The 27039-nt window shown below is 45.5% G+C and overlaps 1 pseudogene; it reads left to right on the top strand.

Annotated features, from left to right (window-relative positions):
• The first annotated feature begins 12059 nt into the window (after positions 1-12059).
• LOC144825717 (U2 spliceosomal RNA) lies at positions 12060-12149 on the top strand (annotated as a pseudogene).
• The last annotated feature ends 14890 nt before the right edge of the window (positions 12150-27039 follow it).

The raw sequence follows: 27039 nt of genomic DNA, 5'->3' as shown, positions 1-27039 counted from the left end.
CTTGAAATGTAACTGGAACAGGCTCTGTGTCGTTACTCACTCAGAAGTAGTTTGCCGTTATCTCTGCCCATCTCTGTCTCCCATCATGTTCAATAGCAACACCTGCTGCGCTGGGCTCTGGCTGAGGGTTGTCCTCGTCCTCGTCATCTGAGTCAGTCAGTTCCACTGCTGTTCCTTTTTTGATGGCCAGATTGTGTAGCATTGCACATGTAGCAATAATCTTGCAACATTTGATGGGGCTGTAGAGACGTGCACCTCCAGTTTTGTGGAGGCAACGGAATCTGCTTTTGAGCAATCCAAACGTGCGCTCCACCACGTTGCGTGTGCTCCTATGTGCCACATTGTATCTCCTCTCCCCCGGGGTGGTTGGGTTGAGATAAGGTGTGAGTAGATACGGCCGGAGGGCATATGCGCTGTCACCTATGTACAGATGTAAGTGGCATTATGTTGTGTGATCAATAGCTTTAGCCAGGGTGTACATCAGAGTGTGTCACATTTACTTACCTAGTATGTATCCGTCTCCAAATTCACCTGCAAGCAGACGGGTATGGATGCCACTGTTCCGGAAGATGTACGCGTCGTGGCTACTCCCGGGGAATTTGGCCACGATGTCAGTAATTAAGAACTTGGCATCACATATCACCTGTACATTGATGGAGTGGGTGGATTTGCGGTTCCTGTAAATGTATTCACTAGCTGCAGGTGGGCAGATGGGTATATGGGTCCCATCTATGCAGCCGATGACGTGTGGAAATTGTGCCATTTGGTAGAACTCCAGCTTGGTCCTCTGCAGCTCTGCCTGTGTACTGGGGAAGGAAATGTAGTGTTCCATTCTGTCCATCATGGCATCTAGGAAAGTGTTGAAAAAACGGGACAAACAGCTCTGTGACACCCCACCCACTGCAGCAATCACACCCTGGAAACTTCCTGATGCAAGGAGGTGCAGGCAGCAGAGTACCTGGACATGGGTGGGGACAGCGTGGGCCCTTGGTGTCTGATGCTCCAGATAGGGTTTTAGGTCCCGTATTAGCTCCAGGATGGTATCAGGGTGCAGTCTGTATCTTTCATGAATTTCTGCTTCTGTCAAATGGAACAATGTGATGCGCAAATCTGTACACCTGCTCCTCCCGTCTCCAGATCCTTACTCCTGCTGCTCTCAAGCGTAGCCGCCTTGCAATGAGGTAGAGTCCCGCCATTGTGTTCCCACTGATGCATTTTGGGCCTGTTTTTATGCACTCCACCTGATTACCACATGCTCCTGAAAAGTGGTAAATACCGAATCGTTATTACCGAATCCGGTCATTTTCGGTAATACCGAGGTTTGCTACATAGCATTTTTGGGGATTGTTCCGATTCGTTATTTCCGATTAGGTAATATTTGTTTCGGTAATTTTGATTCGGAAAATAACGAATCGGTAATTTATTACCGATTCGTTATTAACGAATCCATTCGGTAGTACGTACATCTCACATGGCTAATTACCGGTCGGTAACAACGAAAACTGGCCTTTTTCGGTGTTACCGACCGGTAATCGGCCACCTACATATGGCCCTGTGTGACATCCAGCCTCCCATGCTCCGAAACTGGCAATCGCAGCCGTCCGGTAGGAGGTCTGAAACTACCCGATGGAAGCAAATTTCACCGAGCGCACAGTGACTGGACGCCGCTCTCCAGCAGCAAGAGTGAGGCCAGTAAGCTGTGAACTGGACTGATGCATGATTTGCAGCGATTTACAACTGTCATGAGCTCTAAGACAGTAAGACACAGCCTCTGATAGACAACATAGTCAACCCACTCGTAAGTAGTGTTGCCACCTTCTCCAAACAAATACCTGCCATTGGTTCACCTCATTTTAAGATTTAAGAGTCCAATATAATGTACAATGTTATAAAAATTGTCTTTATAAATTGTAATCGTGTTCATAAATCGCCTTTCTGTCTGTTAACTTTAATTAGCCGCCAGTGGTCATTAAGTTGGCAGTTCCAGAACATAGCAAAGTGCATTCTTCTTCTTGTTTTTACTGTTTAACGTGTTTACTAATGAGGGGAAAATACCTGCATTAGGTGTTTTTCACAATTTTTGCAAGGCAATAAAATACTCCTCATGCCAAGAAAAAGGCAACCAGGTGTAACTCTACTGGTAAGTGGCCAGTTCAGGAGGACATACCTGTGAATTGCTGAAGTTAATAAAGGCAATAATCCACAGAGGCCAGTCCAGCCCTGGTCAGACACAGGTGCTTCTTGCTGGAAGGAGCGTGAATGTGCAGACTGAGAGTATTTCACACATCATTTGAGCCGGACCAGGACTGGTTGTCACTTCTTATTATTAAGGCCTTAAGCTATTTATGAGCTGACATTTGTGTCAGAAGGTGGCGTTCAGGGTCACATGGTACGGGCGGGGGGATACACTTTTTGTGCTGGTTCGTTCTGGGCTTCTCAGCACAGTTTGATCAGTTCATGCTGAGGCCTGTGATTCTGGTTTTTTGAGGGCAGGAAGGCTCATTAGCAGTCAGTATGGCCTCTCACATCCTAGTTGGTACAGTCGGGTTTCACAGTGCCCTTCCATTTCTGGTGCTTTGCAGCAGTTGTAAAATATTAGAGTTTCTCGTTGCTCAAGTGGGTGTAATTTCTGATATGTATATCTTGCTGTCATCTTGCGAGAAAGTGTCACTCATAGTCGTTGAGATGTCACTCATAATTACGCAGAAATTATGAAAATGTCACACATAGAAATCTGAAACCTTGGCAGCTATGTCCTTATGTAAGGCAACTGGTGCTAGTTTAAAGAGCTCTGATACCGAATACCTCGGGTCAAGTTCGCGCTATAAAAAACTCCGAAGAAAAAAAAATCCAATTGTACCCAGTAGGTCAAATGGCAAGTGAATCCTGATTTGGTTTCTCACGAACTTGGTCTAATAATATTAGTAATTTTCAATGTGTATCTGTGGGTGCGTCTCTGATTTACTTTCACATTTATTTAATATTGCTCGGACTGGGGCATTAAAGGGGTTAACTGATGCACTTCCGGCGCCTGAAGACAGACACTGAACGCGACCATGAGCACAAAAGATGTAATTTTCTCATTTTCGATACCATCTCCGAAGGTACCAGCTCAGCTCCTTGCCAGCTTTCATTACCAGCACACGGCTTTGTGCCGCCGTAATCCCTGGCGGCATTTCGCTGTCTGCTGATAACGGGAACATTCCCCCATCTATTGTCAACGTAATTTCGGCCTAAACAAAAAGCGCGCGCATCGGAACTTGTTCGCGGGAGATGCCGCGATTTGCAGATGCTGAGATAGCCCCGCGCTCGCATCTGTGATAACGCTCCTTTTGATTTAGTTGTCTAGTTTTGCGACCTGTAGCCTAATGGAAAACAAAAAAAGAAAAATCTGCCCCTTCTGCTGAGTAATTGTATCGGAGCTCTCAAGAGTAACCCGCGGCGGCTTACTCCACATTTGCAATGCATAAATGTACCACCAATGGAGAGGGCATGGGTGTCCAACGTTGGCCTACAAGCACCCGATTAGTCCTGAGTTTCAGGTTATCTGTACGAGATAATTTACAAGGATTCTGATTTGAAAAATTTAGTAGTCAATGCAAAACTTGCTTGGATCGGGATTTCCTCGACCTATGCCAGAACCCAGGGTCGGCATTTAACATTTGCATTCGTAAGCTAGTCCAGGGCGCCGACCAATCGCCCTATTAACAAAAGGCGCGAACATGCATTAGCGCATGTTAGCACCCTTCTACCCGACGCCTCCCTTTGCATCTCTAATGAGATGCAAAGTGGGCGTCACTGGGCAGTACAACCTTGTAAATATCGCTGATGTGCACATCACGATATTTACAAGGCTGCCAACGCATTTTAGCAGACGTTCGTTTTGGGCGAAAACAGCTGTTTTCGCCGAAAACTAACGTCTGCTAAAATGCAGATTTAGGCATACCTAATTTGGGGGTGGATTGTGCTGATACGACCCTGTGGATCGTATCAGCAAGGTTATCGCTGTTTTGCAAAACTGATATTTCCCCGATATTTCTGGTAATTATATCGGCCTGGGGAAACTCGTTGTAAATAACGGGCTAACAGGGCTAAGTGCGCATTGTGTTTATTTATAGCAGTCCTTGTAAATAGGCCCCTTGGTTTCGCAGAGAGCACTATTTGAGAAAAGTGCAGCTCTGTGAATACCCCTTACTGGGGTATTATAAACCTACCCCAATAGAGATATTTACAGCCCCAGATGAAATTATCAAAATGGTGTGAAAGCTTCACCAGAACTTTGATGAAGACATATGGAAGGACGGAAATCTGTAGAGACTAGAAAAACCCATGTAATGCAGAGATACAATGCTGCTCACAGATACAAATGAACCAGTGAAACCGAGCCTACCCCAGCAGATGTGATGGGTTGTTCTAGAACAAGGGGTTTTGAGGTTCGACTTGTCCTGGGTAAGCAAGAGAGCAACACAGGCCCCTGCAGAACTTGAACGGGGGCCCCAATCCTCCTGTATGCAATACAATACATTTGCAAAAGTGTAACAAAACATCCACATTTTCTATGAAATATATATGAGTGTCGGGCTCATTTTGATGGAAGTGAGCGTCTGGTGTTTATATATATATATATATTTCATTTCTCTAGTTATCTAAGTCTTGCAGAGAGTTAGGACACTAGACTAGAGAGATAATTATTGGATTATTCGAAAGGCTGTCAATGATGTTTGAATGGCCCCTTGAGAGATTGTTGGCCGGGTAATAAACCCATGTTGTAGAAAATGATGGTAGTAGGAAGGAGCTTAACTTCAGGAGGGTGTTTGGGGTATGACACCCCACATTAAATGATTTCTTAGCCTGATAGTTGATTCTGGGGTCCCTGAGTCAGGTCTGCTATAACTGTGTTGGTTTTTCTCATCATCCTGATTTCACCAAGATGCTTTATCATGTTTTTATTTTGAACCAGTAATTTAAATATATAAAGTGTTTACCTAAAAACGCAAATCTGCACCCATTGAAATACTCCTTAAATGGATGCAAATATACTGCTTTTTAAAATTCATAAACATTGGCAGTAATGGGCTTGGAAAGCTATGCCAGTCTCAGGATTCTAATCATACTGCTGGCAAGAAAACACCCAAAGGTGAATGGATGAATGCTTGCATATAGCCTAACCACTGGCAGTTTCAAGGGATAGCATTCAGAGCAGACACAAGGAGATGATGGACGGAGCGCTGAAACTTTTCAGACACTCACCCCCAATCACAGATCTGGGTTGAATCCATCATCATTCTTTAGCTCACTTCACCACCCCAGTTCAGACCCAGCTGTATGCAATTCAGAACCATTGTATTTTGCCACCGTGCTACTCTAGACAGTAAAAGCTGAGAGGGTGGCAGAGTCTGCAACTCTACCCTTACTCCACACACCAAATTTAGAGATGTTTTTCATCCCTGCGGACATCTCTATACATTGGTAGGAACTGCCATCATTGTGGCTCCTGTCAATGTAGGAAGAGTTTGACAGATAATAAAAACAAATTAAAAAAAACTGCTGGTGAATGTGTTGACTCTGTATTTGAGTTTTGCGTGGTCTGGGATCTGTGGGTTATATGTCTGAAAATTCATTACAAAAATAAAGGCTGACATAAATACTGTGGGCCAAATATTTACAAAAATATTGCTTTTTTGGGCACATATTCTGTATTATTAACTAAAGGTGCGCAATATGTTTGTAAAATATATTTAGAACACAATATTTTTCTAGGCAATGTTTAGGCCATGATATTCTTGTACCATACCTTTGTGGGTGATGCAAATTCATCTTTGTACATAAAGAGACATAAAGGGTCTTGATGAAGATTGACCTCAAGGTAGTAACGCCTGACAGGTTGGATGTTCTCAGTCATGCCAGGTTTCTCTTCCATAAACGTTTTTTTTCCAAATAAGTTCACAATCAAGATGGCGCCTTCACAGGGGAATCGCACCATACCCATTTGCGAGGCTTAGTAGGGTACGGTCTCCTTCAAAACTTTAACCAGAGAACAAACGAGATGGTGAGCTGCTGTGTGACAAGACAACGTGTCTGATGTTTGTAATGCGGCTTGGAACACATTTCTGCCTCTATTCCAGAAAATGGTGATTTCCTGTCTGACAGGTTTGTGAAAGGTATGGAATACATCCCAATGAAAATCTGCAGATCCACGCAGTGAGTAACGAGTTGGTTGAAAGTTATATGGTTTGTGCATTTCTTTTGCGACTTCTGAAGGTTTCGAGGCTGAAGAAACGTACCCCCCTTAAGGAACGGTCCTGGTCATTTTGGCCCCGCCTTGAAGTAAGTGTCATTCGAGTCAATATTATCACTGTTCCTGGTGTCTTGCATACAGGTTTCAGACATTCATGTGTCACATGTGGGAGAGTCTGTGATTTTCACCACGGAGTTGCTTTAATATCACTTAAACAGATAAGCGTTTGTTTTCTTTTTCTGCCAAGCTTTTCTAGACGTGGGCCATAGTCCTCTAGGTGGCTCCTAAAGGGAGTGCTGCGGGGCGGGCAGGGGCAGGATGGGGGGTAGTAAACTCCAGAATTGGGCAGAACAAAATTGAGTAAAGAAATAAATAAACAAAACGAATTACATTGTGCGCGCTGCAACGCCAAATCAGTGATTCAGCGCGCAATCTATTTAGTATTATTTATTTATTTCTTTACTCAACTTTGTTCGGCCCAATACCGGCGTTTACTACCTCCCACCCTGCCCCTCCCTCGCCTCACCACCCGCAGCACTCCCTCGAGGAGCCGCCGCCACTGTATTTAATGACTACAGAGTAATCTGAGGACATGACTTCTAAATGTTTTTATTTTCCTCTGATTAAGCATGCTTTGGAACAAATCTTGTACGTTTACCCTCTCTGCCTTCCTAAAACAAGCATTGGAATAGGCAATAGGTCTCACATTTGGGACCTTATATGTGTTTAGCCGTGCAACAGATGGTGTTGTTGCACCAAAGATATTCTGCTGCATAACTAAATGCTTATAGGGTCCAAAAAGCGAGACCTATTGACTATGCCAATGCTTGTTTGTTTTTTGTTGCTGTTTTGTTTAAGTTGCCAGATCTACAATATCTGGACATGGTTTTTGTTAACAGTTCTTTGCATCAAATAAACTTGTTTTCATTGCTATGAATGTTGTTTCCATTCTGGTTGCAGGAAGCAGTCATTCCCGGGGGTGTGAGGGCTGCCTAGCTGTGCGCATGCGTGGAACTTTGCAAATGAGAAAAGGCCTGGTGCAGGCGCAATTTACAAGTGTGGCGTGATAGAGCCCCAGGCAGCATGACTCACTCACACAGGAGTTCATGCACTGCACCTGCATACTCTGCATGGTCTAAGGAAACTTGACCCACTCCCTTCCGAGGCATCAAACACATTTACCAAGAAACTCTGAGAAGAGCCTGCCTGCTGCACTGATGGCTGGTGGAGTGTGTGCCTGGTGAAAGCGTGCACTGATGGCTGGTGGTGTGTGCCTGGTGGAATCGTGCACTGACGGCTGGTGGTGTGTGCCTGGTGGAATCGTGCACAGATGGCTGGTGGTGTGTGTGCCTGGTGGAAGCATGCACCGATGGCTGGTGGTGTGTGTGCCTGGTGAAAGCATGCACCGACCGCTGGTGGTGTGTGTGCCTGGTGGAAGCGTGCACCGACGTCTGGTGGTGTGTGTGCCTGGTGGAAGCGTGTACCGACGGCTGATGGTGTGTGTGCCCGGTGAAAGCGTGCACCGACAGCTGGTGGAGTGTGTGCCTGGTGGAAGTGTGTACTGATGGCTGGTGGTGTGTGTGCCTGGTGGAAGCGTGCACTGATGGCTGGTGGTGTGTGTGCCTGGTGGAAGCGTGCACTGAGGGCTGGTGGTGTGTGTGCCTGGTGAAAGCGTGCACTGACAGCTGGTGGTGTGTGTGCCCAGTGAAAGCATGCACTGACGGCTGGTGCTGTGTGTGTGTCTGGTGAAAGTGAGCACTGACTGCCGGTGGTATGTGCCTAGTGGAAGCATGCACCGACGGCTGGTAGTCTGTGACGGCTGGTAGTGTGTGTGCCTGGTGAAAGTGTGCACTGACGGCTGGTGGTGTGTGTGCCCAGTGAAAGCGTGCACTGATGGCTGGTGGTGTGTGTGCCCGGTGAAAGCGTGCACCAACGGCTGGTGGTGTGTGTGTGCCTTGTGAAAGCGTGCACTGACGATGGTGGTGTGTGCCTGATGAAGCATGCACCGATGGCTGGTAGTGTGTGACGGCTGGTAGTGTGTGTACCTGGTGAAAGTGTGCACTGACGGCTGGTAATGTGTATGCCTGATGGAAGCATGCACTGAAGGCTGGTGGTGTTCGTGCCTGGTGAAAGCGTGCACTGACGGCTGGTGGTGTGTGCGCCTGGTGGAGGCGTGCACTGATGGCTGGTACTGTGTGTGCCTGGTAGAAGCGTGCACTGACGGCTGGTGGTGTGTGTGCCTGGTGAAAGCGTGCACTGACGGCTGGTGGTGTGTGTGCCTGGTGGAAGCGTGCACTGACGGCTGGTGGTGTGTGTGCCTGGTGGAAGCGTGCACTGACAGCTGATGGTTTGTGTGCCTGGTGAAAGCATGCACTGCCGGCTGGTGGTGTGTGTGCCTAGTGGAAGCGTGCACAGACGGCTGGTGGTGTGTGTGCCTGGTGGAAGTGTGCACTAACTGCTGGTGGTATGTGTGCCTGGTTGAAGCATGCACTGACGGCTGGTGGTGTGTGTGCCTGGTGAAAGCATGCACTGACGGCTGGTGGTGTGTGTGCTCGGTGAAAGTGTGCACCGACGGCTGGTGATGTGTGTGTGCCTGGTGGAAGCGTGCACTGACGGCTGGTGGTGTGTGCCTGGTGGAAGCGTGCACTGACGGTTGGTGGTGTGTGCCTGGTGGAAGCGTGCACAGACAGCTGGTAGCGTGTGACGGCTGGTGGTGTGTGTGCCTGTAGAATGTGTGCACTGACGACTGATAGTGTGTGTGCCTGGTGGAAGCAGGAGCATTCACAGTGATGGAAGACACTGACGAAGAGGTACGGGGAGAAGGGAGGGGGAGTGCGAGCAGAGGAGTATGATTCACAGCTAGAAGACACAAATGAAGCTGACCAGGAGGGAGGGGGAAAATGGAGGGGTGTAGTGCAGGCAGAGGAGCCTGATTATACAGCAATAGAAACACAGATGGCAGCTGTGCACGTGCACGAGCTCGTGAACGCATGCTGTAGGCCAGCAAAAGCCTCTGGTGGCACTTTTAAAAGCCACTTACTAAACGTCTTGAGCGAGACCTAAAAAAAATTCATTAGGTTAATGATTGTGTATTCAAAGCTAGACGTTTAGGATTTCAATGATTTAATCCCAATTTTCTTTTCAATTCAAAGTTTATTTTTTTACTTCTGTGACAAAATATAACAAAATAATACCCAAACTAGACACACTTAGTTTAGGTGGGGTATTTCCACCTTAATATGGACTCAGAATCCAAAATATACGTTTTTCCCTCCGAACCAAAAGACTGTGTGAGATCAAACACTACAATCGACAGCTGACACACTGAAGTGTGGAAATGGCTGCAACATCGACTCAGAATACCAGATTGTCACGACAAAATAGCAAGGAACAAATTATCGACATGTGTGGTTTTTTAGGTAAGTGTAGGTTTACCTAACTCCACGTCTACATACCATGACAATATATATATCTTCAAGGTACATAGATGTCTCAGGGCCTAATTTATAGGATTTTTTACAGGCCTTACTGCTGCGCTGCCCTATGGCAAAAGAAAAGGGCAAGAATGCGCTGTATCTATTAGATATGGCACATTTCTGTCCTTCTCCCCTGTGCGGCGCACAATGGACTGCTGTAGGCCAACGCAGAAACGTTTGCACCATGGAGCATTGGTGCCTACATTGAGGGGATGATTATTTTAGTGCAGGAAGGGAAACCTTCCTGCACAAAAACAATCACAAGAGACTTTTTCCTCTTTCTTTGTGTGCTGCAAAATTCTGCACACATAGAAAGAGGGAAAAAGAGGAGAAATAAAGATATATCTCCTTGTTGTGCCTTCCTTATGCCATATGTTTTTGGTGCTGCCTCAGACTTACAATTTCTCGTAAATCTGTGGCAGTGTCAAAAAGCCAGGGATGCTGCTGGGAACGCCCCCAGCAACACGCATGGAACGCCCCTTTCATGCAGTTTTCTGTGTGAAACAGGCACATATTTATAAGGCCATGAAAAGCCACGTGGCATGGCTTTATGCAGCCTTATAAATATGCCAGTGGCACATTGCGCCACCTCAGTGTAAAAAAAAAGTGACGTTCTGGACACGCAATAGTGCAGGTAGGGCCTCATAAAGGAGACCCTCAGTATTTTGGTCACCGTATTTTGGTGGCACAAGGTTCCTATATTGGAAAAATTGGCGCACAATCTTAAGTGGAAACGACCCACCCCTATGCACTGGTGTCGTTCTCTGCCTTTCAAAGCACTGGTGGATCATAGGTCTTGCTAGACACTTCTCATTGGCCCTCTGTATATTGAGGATCCTTTTCTACACATCATCCCTGAATTCCAGCTCTTCTACAATTGTTTCTGATTCCCCACCTGTAATCTGTCTCCTTCTGTTCTATTTTAGGAAAGTGGATTATTAGTAGGTAGGGTATTGACTTTCAGCTATTAATAATATTACAATCACTAATACGTCCAGTTAAGTCTCAGTAAATCAATCCTTACGCAATTCTTGGTAGCTTAGCAAATGAGCAGTCAGGCTTAAGGTAGGAGCCAGGTATGTTCAAAGCATTTATAATTACCAAAATAGTAAAGAAGTAAAAGACACAACACAATAAAAACCTAACACAAAAACAACAAAAATCCAATGTAGGGAATCTGAGATATGACTTTTTAAAGGTTGAATTAAAAATGGTGCATTCTAGCACCAAAAAGCTTAAAGCACCACTTGCGGCTATCTGGTCGCACTGGTCTGAGACAAAGTCAAAATTTTAAGCCGATCACAATGGATCGCTGGTTGGATAGGCAGAGGGCTATATTCCAGTCAAAAGTTTACATTTGGACTTTGTCTTTTTCTTGGAACCTTTCTCTCAATGTTGAGTCCTTGGACTTCTCGGATCTGAAGTTTAAGTGGAAGATGTTGGCCTGCTGCAACTTACCAGTTCCGTGTTATACCTGTTACTGATCAGGGAGCCCACTCATTTTCCTTTGAGTCAGGTGCAGTCCTTTATTTGTGGAGCCACTATACTGACCATTTATTCTTGTATTACCTGGTCGACGTGCACAACAGACACAACACATCTAATTTATTGGCGAAATTGAACAAAGACTTTTCTAGTTTTTACTATATTGTGTAGCCTTCCTGTTACCTTTTCATTTTACCATAAATTACAAACAAATATGCAACCTTAGGTGCCAGCAGCTGTTCATGAGCACACCTTCCAGTTTGTTCCCACAATGTGCAATTGTGTAATGAGTTCAGGTTTTCCTTGGTTGGATGAAAGGCATAGAGAATCATTGATGCTGCTCTCATATGCAATATCTATTTACAAAAAAGAAAGCAAGAAAGAAAATACAAAGCACCTGTAAATGGCTTCTCAAGTGACATATCGATTGTCAGAAACTGGTGGTGGTGGTAGCAAGCAAGTAGGGATAAGGCAGGCAAGTGATATTAAACAATTCTGGGTCAGAGGTGCTGAGGTCCCAAATAATTTTCAGAGAATGAAGTGACCTTAAAGAACAAACGTTTTTTGCCTGCGCCATTGGTCAGACAATTCAGGATGGAGAGCATGTCACTGACTGTGACCCGCGTTCAGAGAAAGGCGGGGGCCGTCATCGCCCCCCCCCCACAGGTATGGTTGGGCACCGGCCCTCCCTCCCCTTGTCTGCAATACATGGTGGGGCGCGCCCGTAACGCGTGAGGAGTGTGAGGTATGGTAGGGGCGATTCCACTGCAGCGCCGCTGGACAGCTCCACGCGGTGGACTGGACTGGCGACAACGAGTAAGGTGCCGGTTTTTAGTTGTTATAAGGGCGAGTGCATTTGCATCGCTTCTCGGCCTTTTGGCTAAGATCAAGTGTAGTATCTGCTCTTATCAATTTAATATCTGAAGCAAGCAGAGTGAGCGATAGCGCAAGCAAGAGGTGTAGCATGGCAGCCAGAGAGGTTTCCTCCATAGCACGAGGCTCACGGTTCAATCCCCGCGCTAGCGGCATGCTCAGCATTACAAGGGTGCAATCCATAGCAGTACCCAGCCAGTTTAAAAAAACGTTGTTTTGTGAATTTTTGTCATGCAATTGACGCGCAGCCCCTGTGGCTTGATGCAGAATGCACTGGCCTCCTAAGCTGGGGATTGTGTGTTCAAGTCCCAACTGGGGTGAGAACACCGGGTAACAATAAACATCTGTTATTCAGGGCATTAAGCACTAGTGAGAGGCACAAATCTGTACATGAAGGTGATGGGTGATTGAAAAGTTGGATATTTTTACCTATTCAATTTTCTTTACAGAAAGACGACCAGGGGTGCTCATTCACGTTGGGTCAGCGCAAAGGCAAGACAAGGAACATCACTGTAAGGGGACACAGGCAGGCCTGCATTTCATTGCTTCTGGTGGGCCGCTGGGCTAGAGTTTATTCGCCCAACACCCAGGCTAGCTGGTGTGGCGCGGTTCCAGTTGCGTGGTGCTGAAAGCCCGTTATGTACCCCCAACGTGCGCAGGTAAGGGCCTATTTAGGTCCTTGAAGTAGCAAAAAATAACATTGTGCATGCTGTGTTTTTACAGGTCAGGGTGTAAGGTACCTGGCAGTTGTTAGCTCAGAAAGGATTGCCAGTAAGCGTGGCGCAAAGCGTTCCCGCATGGAACATATGCTAGAAGGAATGATGCGTAGTATGGCGACAATGAAAAGGAGATGAATGAAGGTGGAACAAATAGGGAGGAGCGTTGCAGAGCTCTGGCAGAGGTTAGTTGAGCAGACTGGGCCAGCAGGCAGGCCCAAGCGAACAATAGTGTCCCCGCAACCCAGAGATGAATTGGGCCCACTCCCCAAGCTGGTTAGAACCAGAAAGGGGAAGGCTAAAGACCCAAAGCAGCCTTTGGGGGAGGGTCCTTTGGGGAGCCTAGTACCACCAGCGATCCCTATTCCCATTCCTCAGACTCCAGCATGTATACCTGTGATCCCGGCGCCTACCTCGCCGGTGCCTACACTGAGTTTGGTGCCTCCAGCCACAATTCCAGGGGTGCCCACGCCTAGCCCCATGCCACTCCCGGGGATTTCAGTCCCGAGCGCAGCGGTCCCCACCCCGGTTTTGGCGCCATCAGAGGGTAGTCAGGTCCCGGCGGACCTAGCGGCTCAGATAGCGGAAGTTCTTCCTTGGCTAAGAAAGGGGGGATGTTACCATTTTCTGTGGGTGCGAAAGAAGTAGGGGAGGATCCTTTGGTGGAGGCGCATAGGATGGTGGCAAAGATTATGGCTGCCCCAAGCGGAGTGGGGCCAAGTACTCCCAGTACACCCCAGGCAGCGCAACCAGTAAGCAACACCAGACAGACAAGTTGGTAGAGCCAGCGGGTGCTGGGAAAATAGGTAAGGAGGTGGCATTACCATTGCTAGGTGTGGGTACACTATATTCTAGGAGGGAACATTTTTCAAGGCATGTAACACGAGAAGAGAAGGAATTGATTTGGGCTGGTGCTTATGTCAATATGTTTTCTTTGCTTGTGGACAATAGAGAAATGGAGTATGCTAGGAAGCAGAAGGATTGGATGTTGCCTAGTGAATGGTGGGTAGAAATGGCAAGATTTAGGATTGAAGAGGCTTTGAACAATTGAGTTAGTGCCTTCTCTGTATTTATGGATATTATAACTGAGGGTTCGCCTAACTTGCAAGCAGAAATGGCGTGTTACCAGAGCAGGGTCATGATGTTTCATGATAACTATGGGGGGGGGGGGGGGTAGGATGGAAGGATTATGACATGAGTTTCAGGAAAGCTAAAGAATTTGATTCATCACTTACCTGGGACCGGGTTGACTCGATATCATGGTCTAGTCTGTTTACAGCAGGACAGCTGGGACAGAGGTTACACCCCAAAATCACCTCAGCCCTTTCAGCCGGCACAGGTCAGGGGCACCGCCCCTAGTGCAGGGAGCAGTGGGGGGCAAAAAGGGGTCTGCTGGGATTTTAATAAACGATCATGCACCAGGGCACAAGGCACCTGTAAGTTTAGACATGCATGCTCCATATGTAATCAACCTTCCCACACAGAAACAACATGCCGCAAAAAAGGTAGCACCTCCTCTGGAAATAGGGGGAGAAAGAAACAAGAATAAGGAGAAGGTGCGACTGGTGTGACATTCACCCATTGACGTTCTGGCTATGACTCCTTGGCTGAACAAGTATTCAGACCATGCCTCTGCTAGGATGTTACAAGAAGGTTTTTTGTATGGTTTTAGGATCCAAGCGGTGGACTACACAGGGACACCAGAGTGTAGAAATCAGCTGTCTGTTAGGACCAATCCGGAGGTGGCAGCAGCCAAAATTACAAAGGAACTGTGCCTGGGCAGAATAGCAGGTCCTTTTGATCACATCCCTGTGCACAATTTTGTTTGCTCACCCCTGGGCGTGGTCCCGAATAAAGAGGAAGGCGAGTTCAGGCTAATTCATAATCTGTCAGCACCTAGAGGCACATCGCTAAATGACACCATCAATGAAGAAATCTGTAGTGTAAAATATGCCTCTTGTGACCAGGCAGTGGATATGCTAAGGGTTTTGGGACAAGGGGCCTTGTTGGCCAAATCAGATATTGATTCCGCCTTCCGGCTCCTGCCGGTACATCCTCTAGATCACCATCTGCTAGGTTTTTAATTTCAAGGGCAATTCTATATGGATATGTGTATGCCCATGGGTTGCTCTGTTTCGTGCGCCTATTTTGAGAAATTCAGTTCATTTTTGGAGTGGGTTTTTAGACAGACAACGGGGCACCAATACGTCATGCATTATCTGGATGACTTTCTCTTCCTCGGGTCGGCGGGCTCTCAGGAGTGCGCATGGGAATTGCAGGAATTTTGCATGCTCATGCGGGCTTTCAGGGTCCCGCTGGCGCCGGGAAAGACGGTGGGTCCAGCAACAACAATAGAATTCCTGGGCATTGAATTGGACTCGGTAGAGGGTTGTTTTAGGTTACCTAAGGAACAAATCGTGAAATTTAGAGCAGCACTCCAGCAATGTTTGGCAAAAGACAAGGTGACACTATATCAGCTACAGCAGACTGTTGGCCAGTTGAACTTCGCATTGAGAGTGATACCCATAGCACGACCATTCTCCCGCTCAATCTCACAGGCCATGACAGGCCTGCGGGAGAAGTACAATCACACAAGACTGTTGTCCGAGGTCCGCCAGGACATGCGGATTTGGATCGCATTTCTGGAGGGGTTCAACGGCAGAGTAGTGTGGCTCAGTCCCCCCACTACGTCTGCGGAGTTAGGTTTATGGACTGATGCTGCGGGCAGTGTGGGATTTGGTGCCATACTTGGTAACAAGTGGGTGGCGCAGCAGTGGCCGGCTTGGTGGGATGAGAGTGGTCTAACAGCAAATATAGGTTTCCTGGAACTATTTCCAATCTGGGTTGCACTGACTGTTTTGCCTCAGCAGTTGTGTAATCAATCTGTAATTTTCTGGTCAGATAACATGACAGTAGTCGAATGTATCAATCAACAGGCGGCCCGGTATAAAATGATACTCCGCCTGTTGAAAAAGATAGTGCTGGTGTGTATGAAGCTGAACATACAGGTTAAGGCCAAATATGTTCCGGGGGTGCTAAATAATGCAGCTGACGCACTCTCTTGCTTCAAGATGCAAGTTTTCAGGGAACAGCTACCATCTGCAGAGGCGACGCCAACACACTTCCCGGAAGTACTCTGGCAGATTGCTGCCCCCAGCTAGAGAACCTCGTGCCAGCTAGCCTAGCTCCCAGGACCAGAAGAGCTTACAAAGGGGCGTTTTGGTCTTACTGCGCTTTTGTGGGGCAGGGTTCAGCGGGGAGCTGCAATAAGTCAGGGAATTTCCTCTAGTACTTAGACACGTTGAGCAGGGAGGGGCGCTCTGCGGCAACAGCCAGCCGGCACGTGGCAGCTGTTTCTTTCTTTGCACAGATCAGGGGTACCAAGGACCCCACAAATAGTTTCATTGTGAGTAAGGCCCTGAAGGGGTGGCGGCGCCTCCTGCGGATCGCCACTGACACAAGACACCCAATAGGTTTAGAACGGCTGGCATCACTATTTACTGCCCTGGGTGGCATTTGCAGTTTGACTGGGGAGGTGCTATTGTTCAGAGCTGCCTTTTCACTAGCCTTCTATGAGGCATTCAGGGTAGGGGAACTGGTGGCACGCAATAAGCAGGATGTGCTAGGTGGACTCCAGCGTGAACACGCAAAGATACAGGGTGATGCACTGTTAATTACTATTAACAAATCAAAAACTGATCAAGAAGCCCGGGGTGAGGGGCTGGTACTTCATCGGGCACAAAATAACTCATGCTGCCCGGTGATGCACCTTGAGGCCTTCCTCCGCCAGTGGGTAGGTACAGTAGGGGGGACACTATTAATGCATGCTGACGGTACCCTGCTTACCAGGTTCCATTCAAAAGGGTGTTGGCCATGGCAATTGACAGGACTGGTTTAAATCCAAAGGACTTTGGAACACATTCGTTCCGGATAGGGGCTGCCACAGAGGCAATGGCTAGAGGGTTGCACAACAGCAATGTGAAAATAATTGCGAGATGGTCTTCTAATTGTTACAAGCGTTATGTGCGGCTGCACATGTTGTGAGGGTGGCAGAACAATTAGACTGATGCCTGTCCTGTTTGCTTATATTTCCGTCAGCACATCACCAGCAAGTTTCGTCACCACGGCGGCCACATCCAAAGGACAAGAATGCACATGTTGTATGGGTTATTGGGCATTCCTATGTAATGCGTGTCAAATCGGTTTTTCTTGCAGGTAATTACAGACGGAGAGCTGAGCAGGGAGGTTTCAAGGTTTCCTTCCATGGAAGAGTGGGTCTCTGCCTCAGTCAGTTTATGGGGTTTGTTACAGATCTGATGAACAGACACACTCCGCCGCCCACAGTCATTATCTTGCACTTTGGCGGAAATTATCTGTTAAGTTTGGGGAGAAGGGTCCTGATGGAGGAGATAATCTCTGAGGTAGGCGGGTTAGCTAAGACATGCCAGGGCTGCACCATAGATTGGTCCCAGATGATACCCTGATTCCAATGGAGGGGGGGGGGGGGATTATGTCAAAGCGTTGAATCACTCGGTAAAGAGGATCAACAATAAAATAGCGAAATTGTTTAGGTCACCTCAATTGCAAAACATAGCACATGGGTAGGTCAGGGGGAACCTTGCTTCTTAAAAGCCGGGGTTCACCTGACTAGTGTGGGCAACAAAATATTCTTGGAAAACATTATGGCTTGGCTAGGGGTTTTAGGGCAGGGCATGACCTTTCAGTGTAGGAGGATACGGGGGCCAGATAGTCGGGCAACTACGCTGGCCTGTGGCGGTAAGGTCATGATTGGTGAGCAGTCAATTTAAGGTCCTAAGTGGTCTCTCCTAGAACTCCAGGGGCGGTACGTCCGGTTGGATGGATGGGTGCGGGGGAGGGGAGAGTCACGCTTTCTTTAGGCTTGTTGGCCACCCCGCACGGGCACTATGACATCACTAAACGGTGCAGAGTGCAAGGGCAAACTTTGTTAATAGAGTTCATGGAGTGTACGGGGGTAACCGGGGGGGGGGGGAGTACCCTCTCGGTAAACGGGCCCTCTGTGCATGAGCAACTCATACGTGAGTGATTGATAAGGATCTGACACCGGCTAGCGACCTTGCCGTAGGCCCAAATAGGATATGCATAAAAGTTATTAATGTGCGATTATGATTCAAATATTAGTTTCGGGTAGGAAATACTTTGTAATAGAAGTATGTTAAGGTTAGTCATCTGATACCTGTCTACATGAATTGTAATCGAATGTCAAGTACGTTTTCTGCATAAATAATTGTGTAAATATTGTTTATTTCAACTTTTTATTTACTTTTAATGTTTTAATAAATACGGCCGGGGGTTTGTAAGACCCCCCGCCTTCCAAAGAAAATCCTCTCTCATGTCCATTTTTAATAAACTGTTGGTCCAACACAGCGCAGGGGAGGGGGATGGTCGGTAGTCCCTGGCCATACCACAGCAAGGGCACGCGGAACGCCATTCGCTGCTCTCGCGACTGCCAGCCAGGGGTGGGCAAAGGCTGAGCAGACAGGTGACAATGATGTATGGCTTGAAGATCCCACTGGGTGTCCTTGGTCCAGAGTGTGAAAGCAAATGAGTTTTTGAAGCGCTCTGGCAGCAGCGGCAGCCATCAGCTTGATGTGACTGCAGCCCACATACAGCGGCATGTCTGTGATAGACGCAGAAGCATATTTGCCCACACTATGGGAACGAATCTTTCATCGTTGTCAAGTGCATGTTTAGGCGCTGTTGTTTCTTTTCTTTTTCTGGGAATGTAGTTACAATTAGCGCAATAGATGCAATGACACTAGGGCCCAGGAGTGCCCACAGCACCCAAATTATGGCTGTCTTCTACTTCCCCCAATGACGGATCTCATTTAACCTGTTTCCATTAAGGCAGTGACACCTTTACTATGCCTATTGCATCACTGAAAAAGAATATGAGGGAGTGAGATTACAAAATAAACATATATTTCACCGGAGCCAAAAGACTGTGGGGCTTATTTTCAAGCCTCTTGCGCCGCGGATACGTCCCTTTTTCCCATATTAAAAGTGACGCACTGGTGGCGCAAGGGGCTTGTAAATAAGCCCCACAGTGTTTTTGCTCTGGGGGGAAATAGGTTTATTTTGGATTCTCGCTTCCCCATATTATTTTTCTGTGAAGCTGTAGCATAGTAAAGGCGTGAGATGAAAGAGTACACTCGACTGTAGAAACATTGCAGTGTGGAAATGACTACATTAATGCGACATATTTGAGCACACAAAGCTGTGCTGTACCTGGCTCTTTCGCCTTCATGAAATTAACCTATGCTTCACAATAGTGCATAGTATTTATTTATTTTCATTTTATATAGCCTTGGTATGCCTGAGCTTCACAATTAATTCAGAGAACTACAATGCAAGAGTGATACTTTAAGAAGGATTAGCAATAACAAGTAAATAACAGGCGATGTGGGGCGTGGTTTAAAGGTTAACATATATATGTTCGGATTCAAAGTGATGGAGGGAGGGGGTTGCAGTAGCTAAATGCGGGGCCAGTGAAGAGATGTTTCAGGCTAGTAAAGAAGTCAATGCACCAAAGAGGTGCATTATAACAGGAAAGAAAATAGCGTTCTAAAAAAAGTTTGGATTAAGAAAGGTTGGGGCAGAGGGTGGAGCGGAGTGTATTCAACATATAATGCCTGAAATAAAAATCAGACATATAAATTGTGAATAATATGTAAGTCACTAAGAAAATAAACATAGAATTGCAACTGGAATGAAAAAAATACCAAACTTTTAATTAGAGTGATTCATTTGCGTCTCTTTAATAGTGGTTTATTGTAACACAAGTGATGTAGTGCAATGACACAGTGCGTTTTTGCCAATAGGTAAAGCCAATTTCATTGCAGTAAACAATAGGCTGTCCGAGAAATTAGACATTACATATTTAGAGTTTAAGTATATTGAGGTGCAAGTATAACTTCAATCACTTTTAAAATAAATATTTAAAAGTGCATATGTTTAGAAAGTCTATCATTCTGCAATGTGGTTGACTTGACCATGGCCATCGTCGGCACAGTGTCAAAAAACAGTTAGAAAGGCAAACTGAAAGAACACTTGCGGGCATATTATCAAGAACGGCGTTAAAATTATCACCGGTTTAGCGACAGAAAACTGCCGCTAAAGCGGCGATAATGGGCTTGATAATATGCCCTGGAGAATTCCAATAGAAGCCCATCTTCACACCAGAACATAGACCTCTATTGGAATTCTCAAGGGCATATTATCAAGCTCATTATCGCATCTTTAGCTGTAGTTTTCTTCCGCTAAACCTGCGATAATTTTTAACGCCGTTCTTGATAATATCCCTTGGAGAATTAATCACCCAGAAGTAAAAGCAAAAGAAATCACTGTGGAATTGGAAAAGAAACTGGGAGCATATAACAAAAAAATCACTTTAAAGTTGAGGAAATCAATTTCTTCAAAAACAAGTTGCGATAAAAAGAAATCATTATAGGCTATCAATACAGGCAATAGATTAATATGGCCAAGGGTTGAGAGTATGCCAGGGAGAAATTCAGGCGCGGCTGGTAGAGGTGAGGCGGTGGGGAGTCAGCATATTACAGGATAGGGAAAATAACAAAAATGAATAAATAAAATCACTTACCTAGCACAAGGTAAGTGGTTTAATGTATTTATTTATTTTATTTTCCGTATCCCGTTGTATGGCAACTTCCCCTGGCCGCGCCCTGGCCTCACATCACCGCTCTTGCCTGTACCAGCCACGCCTGTAGAAATTTTAATAATGCAGGAGTCATTTCAGCAATTGCACATTACTCCTGTGATTAAAAGTAATTTCACAGTCATTACGCTAGAGAGAATTACACAAGTTACGCCAACCCCTAGCTTAGAGACCACAGTCTATAAAACAATCAGGAAGTAAAAAGCATACTAAATAATTGTAAAAGCCCATGACAGAGGATGCAACCTGCGTCGAGGCTAAAGTAACATGAAAAAGTCAAGCCCAAAACTGGAAAAGGACAAGTAGTGCAGAAATAAGCTACGAAGACTTGACGCAACAGCATACTTTTAATGAGGAATGAACTGCTAACAAGCAGCCAGGGGTAGGGGCGTAGATTGTGTAAGACAAAAAGAGGGCCTTCACTCGCATCAAGGGAGGGCGTAAACGTGCTGCATATGTTTGAAAAAAACAAACAGCTTTTTTTAGTGAAACATTATTTAAATTCCTCAACAAAACATTAGCTAGAACAGCCGCGGTCAGTAGTGGGAGTACCTGCCGGGCGGTGACGTGGGCAGGCGAAGGGCAGGGTGGGGGTAGTAAACTATGTTTTACGGAGGTTTACAGGTAAGTAAAAATATAAATAAATAAAACAAATTTTGTTGCGCGCACTGCATCGCATTTGGGGATGCAGTGCACGCAACAATTTTTTTAAATTTATCTATAGGTTCACTTACCTGTATACCTCCGTAATCCATAGTTTACTACCCCCCACCCTGCCTGTCCCCCTCCCCACGTCACCGCCCGGCAGGTACTCCCACTACCGACCATGGCTGAACTAGAACATCTGTGATATATACCCTCCCAAAAAATCAGAAAAAGAATAGAACTCCTGTGGAAAAACATAGATTATTTCAACAAAAATGACCTGCTCTCCCCTAGCACACATCTTTTGCAGAGCATAGGTATATAAGGAATGGCTGCCTTTCGTGTTTTATTTCTCTTTTTTTTTTTTTTACTCTGCTACCATGTCACCTAGGCCACTTTGAAGCACTGGTGGTCATCTTCTTATTGACAAGCCCATTGTGCCGCTGGTGAACCACTTTTTTTGATGCACCGGCGACGCAGTGTGCTTGCCCATATTCAAAAGGCCATGAAAAGCCAACCTGCGTGGCTTTTCAAAGCCTTGTAAATATGGCCACATTTCACGGATCACTCTGTGTAAAAGGGGCGTTCCATGGGTGTTGCTGTGGGTGCTCCCACACAACATCCATAGAATTTGACACATTCGCAGATTTACAATGTTTTGTGAACCTGTAAATGTATCAGATTCGTATGCTTCCCCGGGGAGGTGTAAGGGAGGCGCAACAAGGAGTTGTTTTAATAATGCAGTCGAGAGGCAGGGTATGGCCATCTTTGTCCTGTCTGTCTTGAAACCCATAAGTCATCATTACTGTCTGGGGGCTGCCACTCCTCTGTCTCCAATACTCGCAGTGTTTTAAGTAGGATGAAAAATGTGGGAGGCTCAGAAGTGGGTGTGGCCTAAGAAGCTTATCTAAGAAATTGCCAAAGGAAGTGTGGCTGCATGTGGAATAGAAACCTTTGCTTGACATAGTCATCAATAGAGTCTTACTGGTCAAAGCATAAACAGATATTTATTTGGTATTCGGCAACATGCAGGAAGGCCAAATCCCGCCTAATAGAGGCAGTTAAAGGGAAGTCCCCTCCACTAATCCAAATTGCTAGAAGAGACCATAAAAAGGCCTTGCAGGTTGCTAAAAGGGAGTGGGAGGATGCTTACTGGCTAACCCTTAAGGAAGCCAGTTTGAAAAAAGACTCCAAATCCTTTTGGGACGCCATAAGGGCACGAAATAGACCGGATTCCGATCTCATAACCTGCAATATTTCGGGGCAGGTATGGGAGGCCCATTTTGCCAAACTTTATTCCTGCCATAATGATTTGAACGGGAGAGGGTCTGCCCAATCCTCCCCTTATATTAATTATATTCTTCTCCCCAGTGATCCTGAATTCACACAGAAGGAAGTAGAATATGCTATTAATTCTATCATTCCACAGAAAGCTGCAGGACCTGATGGCATCCCGGGGGACCTGTTAAAATCTGATGTTGCTACTTGGGGCAAATCAATCCACTCCCTCCTTCTAGCCATCTGTAGGGGTGCCCCCATTCCTGCGTCATGGAAGGGGGCAGAGGTAGTTCCCATCCATAAGAAAGGCCCAAGGGATGACCCGTCCAATTATAGGCCGATCAGCTTGCTAGATGTAAGCCAAAAAGTTGTTGGTAAAGTTATTCTACTCAGGATACTTAACTGGGTAGATGAAAATAAAATACTTACCGACTTCCAGGCCGGTTTTAGAGTAGGCACTGGTACGATAGAGCAGGCCTTTAGGCTTATGATGATCTACTGGAAGGTGGTAGTGATAGGCAAGGGCAGTCTTTATCTCGCCTTTATCGACCTAAAGACTGCCTTTGACCTTGTCCCCCGGGACTTGCTATGGAGGGTCCTGGCCAATATGGGGCTTCCACAGTATCTACTATCCCTACTAGTTAGGCTCTATCAGGACAGCTTTGCCCAAATCAGGTGGGGTTCTGGAGGGGAAAAACGGGCTGTATTCCGGTCGAGAGAGGGGTCCGCCAGGGATGTGTTCTGGCTCCCACCCTTTTCTCCTTGTACATCAATGGGGTGGTTGAGCATTTACTGAAATTTCCATCTGACGAACCATCCCTGGCGGGGGTTCGTGTACCGACCCTTCTCTTTGCGGACGACACGCTCCTAATCTCCAAAACACCTATGGGACTACAGAAACTCTTGGATAATTTCCAATCCTTTTGTACTGATCGGGGTCTGGTTATAAACACCAATAAAACAAAATACCTTGTTCTTAACCCCCCCAAACAGCAAGTGCGTCCCCCTATCTTAAACACTGAGACCCTGGAAAGGGTGAAAGTATTTGACTACTTAGGGATACGCATTTCAGACAAAATGGATTGGACTCCTCATTTAGACAAGATGCTGCTAAATCATAAAAGGATCACAGGTGCCCTATTGAGGGAGCAACGTTCCAGTTCGTTGAAACCAATAGGAACAGTCCTAGAGATCTATGCCGCCAAGGGCGTCAGCTCTGCACTCTACGGAGCCGAACTCTGGGGCTTTGCATCTTCAGTAGCTCTTCAAAAATCTGAGAATAATTTCTGCAGACAAATAATGTCCCTCCCTCAAAGTACCCCACTTTTACCTTTATTTATGGACTTTGGCTGTACCCAGATTGGCGAAATTGCGAAATTTCGCCCTCTTTTGTTATGGGCCCGCATTTGGCGGGTAGAGGAACTTAGTGCCTACGCCAGAGGCCTGGAGGAAATAATGGCGTCACCACATTGGGCTAGAGTCAAATGGTTAACAGACATGAAATCTTTACTGTTGAACTTGGGCCTTTTGGACTTTTGGTCAAGTAGATCTTCTCCACCAAAACAAATACTTAAAAACCTTTATCGGGATTGGATCTGTTCCCAAAGGCATTCTAGCAAATCCATTGGCAGGCTTACTGAGGATTTCCTGAAGTTTAAAGACATTCCCATGCGAGAACCCTATTTAGATATAATCGGGAAACCGTTTGCCCGGTCTTTGTATTTTAAATTCAGAACGGGTACCTTGCCATTGAACACTTTTACTAAAACATGGAATTCCTGTCCTTACAAAACCGACCTGTGTCCTTCATGCCTAGCCCATCCAGAGACATTGGCCCACTTCCTATTTGTCTGTAGCGAATATGCCAATCCAAGAAGGGTTTGGCTGAAGAATCTGTGCCGGCAACTGGGAACCAGGAGCCACGATGTGGCAATCAGGATACTTGTTTCGGACAGTCATGTACCATATGTCTGTGCCCTAGCCAAATTTCTATTCTGGGCTTGGGCTATTCGAGCCAGAAAGCTTAAAAACTTTGTTTAATTCTTTCTTAAACTATATTAATTTTAGCAAATGTTACACTTGTTGTTATTAACTGGATATGTCTTACTAATTTTATCAACTATCAATTCTTTTTAAACTTGCTTTTATGATAATGAAATTTTATCGAAATAAAGCTTTTTGACTTTGACTTTGACTTTGACTTTGATATTTATTTAACAGTCTATACAGTCCAATTATTTATGAGCAATTAAACACTCCACAAGATAAATGTAAAGTTAGGCGACTATAACTTGGTTGTTCAATTGAAAGTATAGTATTTTGGGCTATGGCACACCAGTGGTAAACAATAGTACTACTGTGCTGATTCATCCTAATTCCTAAAGTGGATGTCCAGTGATGATGTGCTGCAGCTCTGGTATGAGAAATGCAAGCAGGTACAGTTTTCCTTTCTTCAGTCGGCAAAGGATCGAAATAGAGGGCCCTGTAAGACCCTGGTTCAAATTCAGGTTTTTTTCGTAGCCAGGGTCTAGTCCTGGAAGGACCTGGCCCAGTTAGACTACTGCACATATGTAGGCGAAAGACCAAGACAACCGAAATAACCACACTCCGCCCCAAACATATGAATAGTACCTTTTAGGAAGTTTTTACTTTTCATTTTCATTATTTTTTGCATGCTGAAAAAACTTCAGGGCATACTGTCAGCTCGAACGCATGTGGTTTAAAATAAATTGCTCGGTCTTAACATAATTTTTTTTAAAAATAGCTCTCTATTGTGAATGAATTTGCTAATTTTAATTTCAATGTGGCAATATTTTTATAAATTATACTTAGATGACAACTTTTTTGTTAGACAATGTTTACGCCACAATATTATGCACCATTCCTTTATCCCTAGTGCTGGCTATTGCCTTAGAAATATTAATAATGTAGCCTAGAAAATACTACTTCTAAAACGTTGGCAGGTTTATTTTGCTACCAGCACCTGTACAATGATCAGCACATCAAAGAAAATAAATGCAAGGTTTCCCAAACAATTTCCTGCATTTCCTAATTGAGATGTTGGGTAAAGTGGTAATTCCCAATGGAAATCTCAGTCTCGCTGATCAGTTTAACCTAACTTTATACTTAAGACCAATTCAGGAGAGGGAATTTCTAAAGACCTCGCCATTTTAGGTCTAATTCTAGCCACGACCACTTGTCTTAAAAAAACTTTACAAATGCATACATGTATTGGCACATAGAGGGTCTTTCAGGCAGCCCTCTTCATCCATTGGTCTTTTAAATTGACATTCTCATTTTGCTTTCACCCAGCACAGCATTCAGCAGAGGGCAATGGGTCAACCCACTTCTGCCATTGGTCTCCCCCTTACCGTGAGTGACAGCAGTTTGCCTGTGTACATGTGCACTTCCACCTAATAAATTGTCCTCTTTTGTGCCACTTTTGATGAGCCAATATATACCTTATTGTTTTCTTATTTTTGTCTTTGGGAATCACTAACCCCTCTATCCATCTTTCCTTCAAATAATTATTTAAAGGTAACATTTTTGAAAACAAATTGGAAAAATTGATGAGCCTTTTAATTGCAGACTAAAAGAGTAAATGCTTCTTAGTTAGATCCAATTTATTTTTTGAATAAACAAATAAACATAATCTTTGCAGATCCGTGTTATAAATTATGATGTTTACCAAACCAAATCACATGCTAACTGGTGATCACGTGGGTACTTTTTCTCACCTGAATGTTTCATCTGCTCATTTCAATTGCACTTGTTTTTGAAATAGGAATCTACTTATGGGAGCTTTGAGGAGCACAGCGAAGCTGCAGCACCACCCTGACTTTATATCCTTTGACAAAATTGCTGCCTGCAACATCAAATATAATTCACTTGTAGCTCTAATAAAACCAAAGCTGTTCTCTGTAGTGCATATTGATTGATACATGTTAGACTCGGCCCTTTTTGCAGGGTCATCCAAGAACTTTTTGCCTTCCTCTTGGTATTTTTTCTGACATTGTGGTGGTGGTTTTAGGACTCTGCGCATTTTATAACTGCTGTTCAGTGTTAAAGTGCATGTGCTCTCTATGGTAAACTTGGTAAGATTCGTCTACACCTTTTTGGCGTATTTAATTTACCTATCAGTCCCGTATAAAGTGGTATCTCATATACACGGGCCAGTAATTAAATGCTACTGGTGGGCTTGCAGCGCTGCTTGCGCCCCCCACCAAAGTATCCTTTCAACCTGTCTCAGGCATCTGCCATTGCAGGGCCTGCGCGAGCAGTTTACTGCCACTGTGACGTGGCACCTAAAGTGGTTGCCACATCTGTGACTCCCCTTTTACTACATATCAGTCACCCCTAAGGTAGGCCCTAGCTAGGGTGCGGTGTAGGTAAAAGGCAGGACATGTGCCTTAACTGTGTGGCATGTCCTGGTAGTGACAAACAGCCTATTCGGGTTCTCACTGCTGTGAGGCTGCCCTCTCATAGGAATGCATTGGGGATTCCCTGATATATGGTTCAGTGGTAATTCCTGATATGAGAGTGGTGGTGTAATCAAGTTTGGTACGTTTGGAATAGTGGCAATAAATGCTGCATAGTGGTGTTCACAGATTTATT

Source organism: Lissotriton helveticus, chromosome 3_1 (genome assembly GCF_964261635.1).
Source record: "Lissotriton helveticus chromosome 3_1, aLisHel1.1, whole genome shotgun sequence".
In the NCBI taxonomy this organism is placed as follows: Eukaryota; Metazoa; Chordata; class Amphibia; order Caudata; family Salamandridae; genus Lissotriton; species Lissotriton helveticus.
This window is presented reverse-complemented; position numbering and strand designations above follow the sequence as displayed.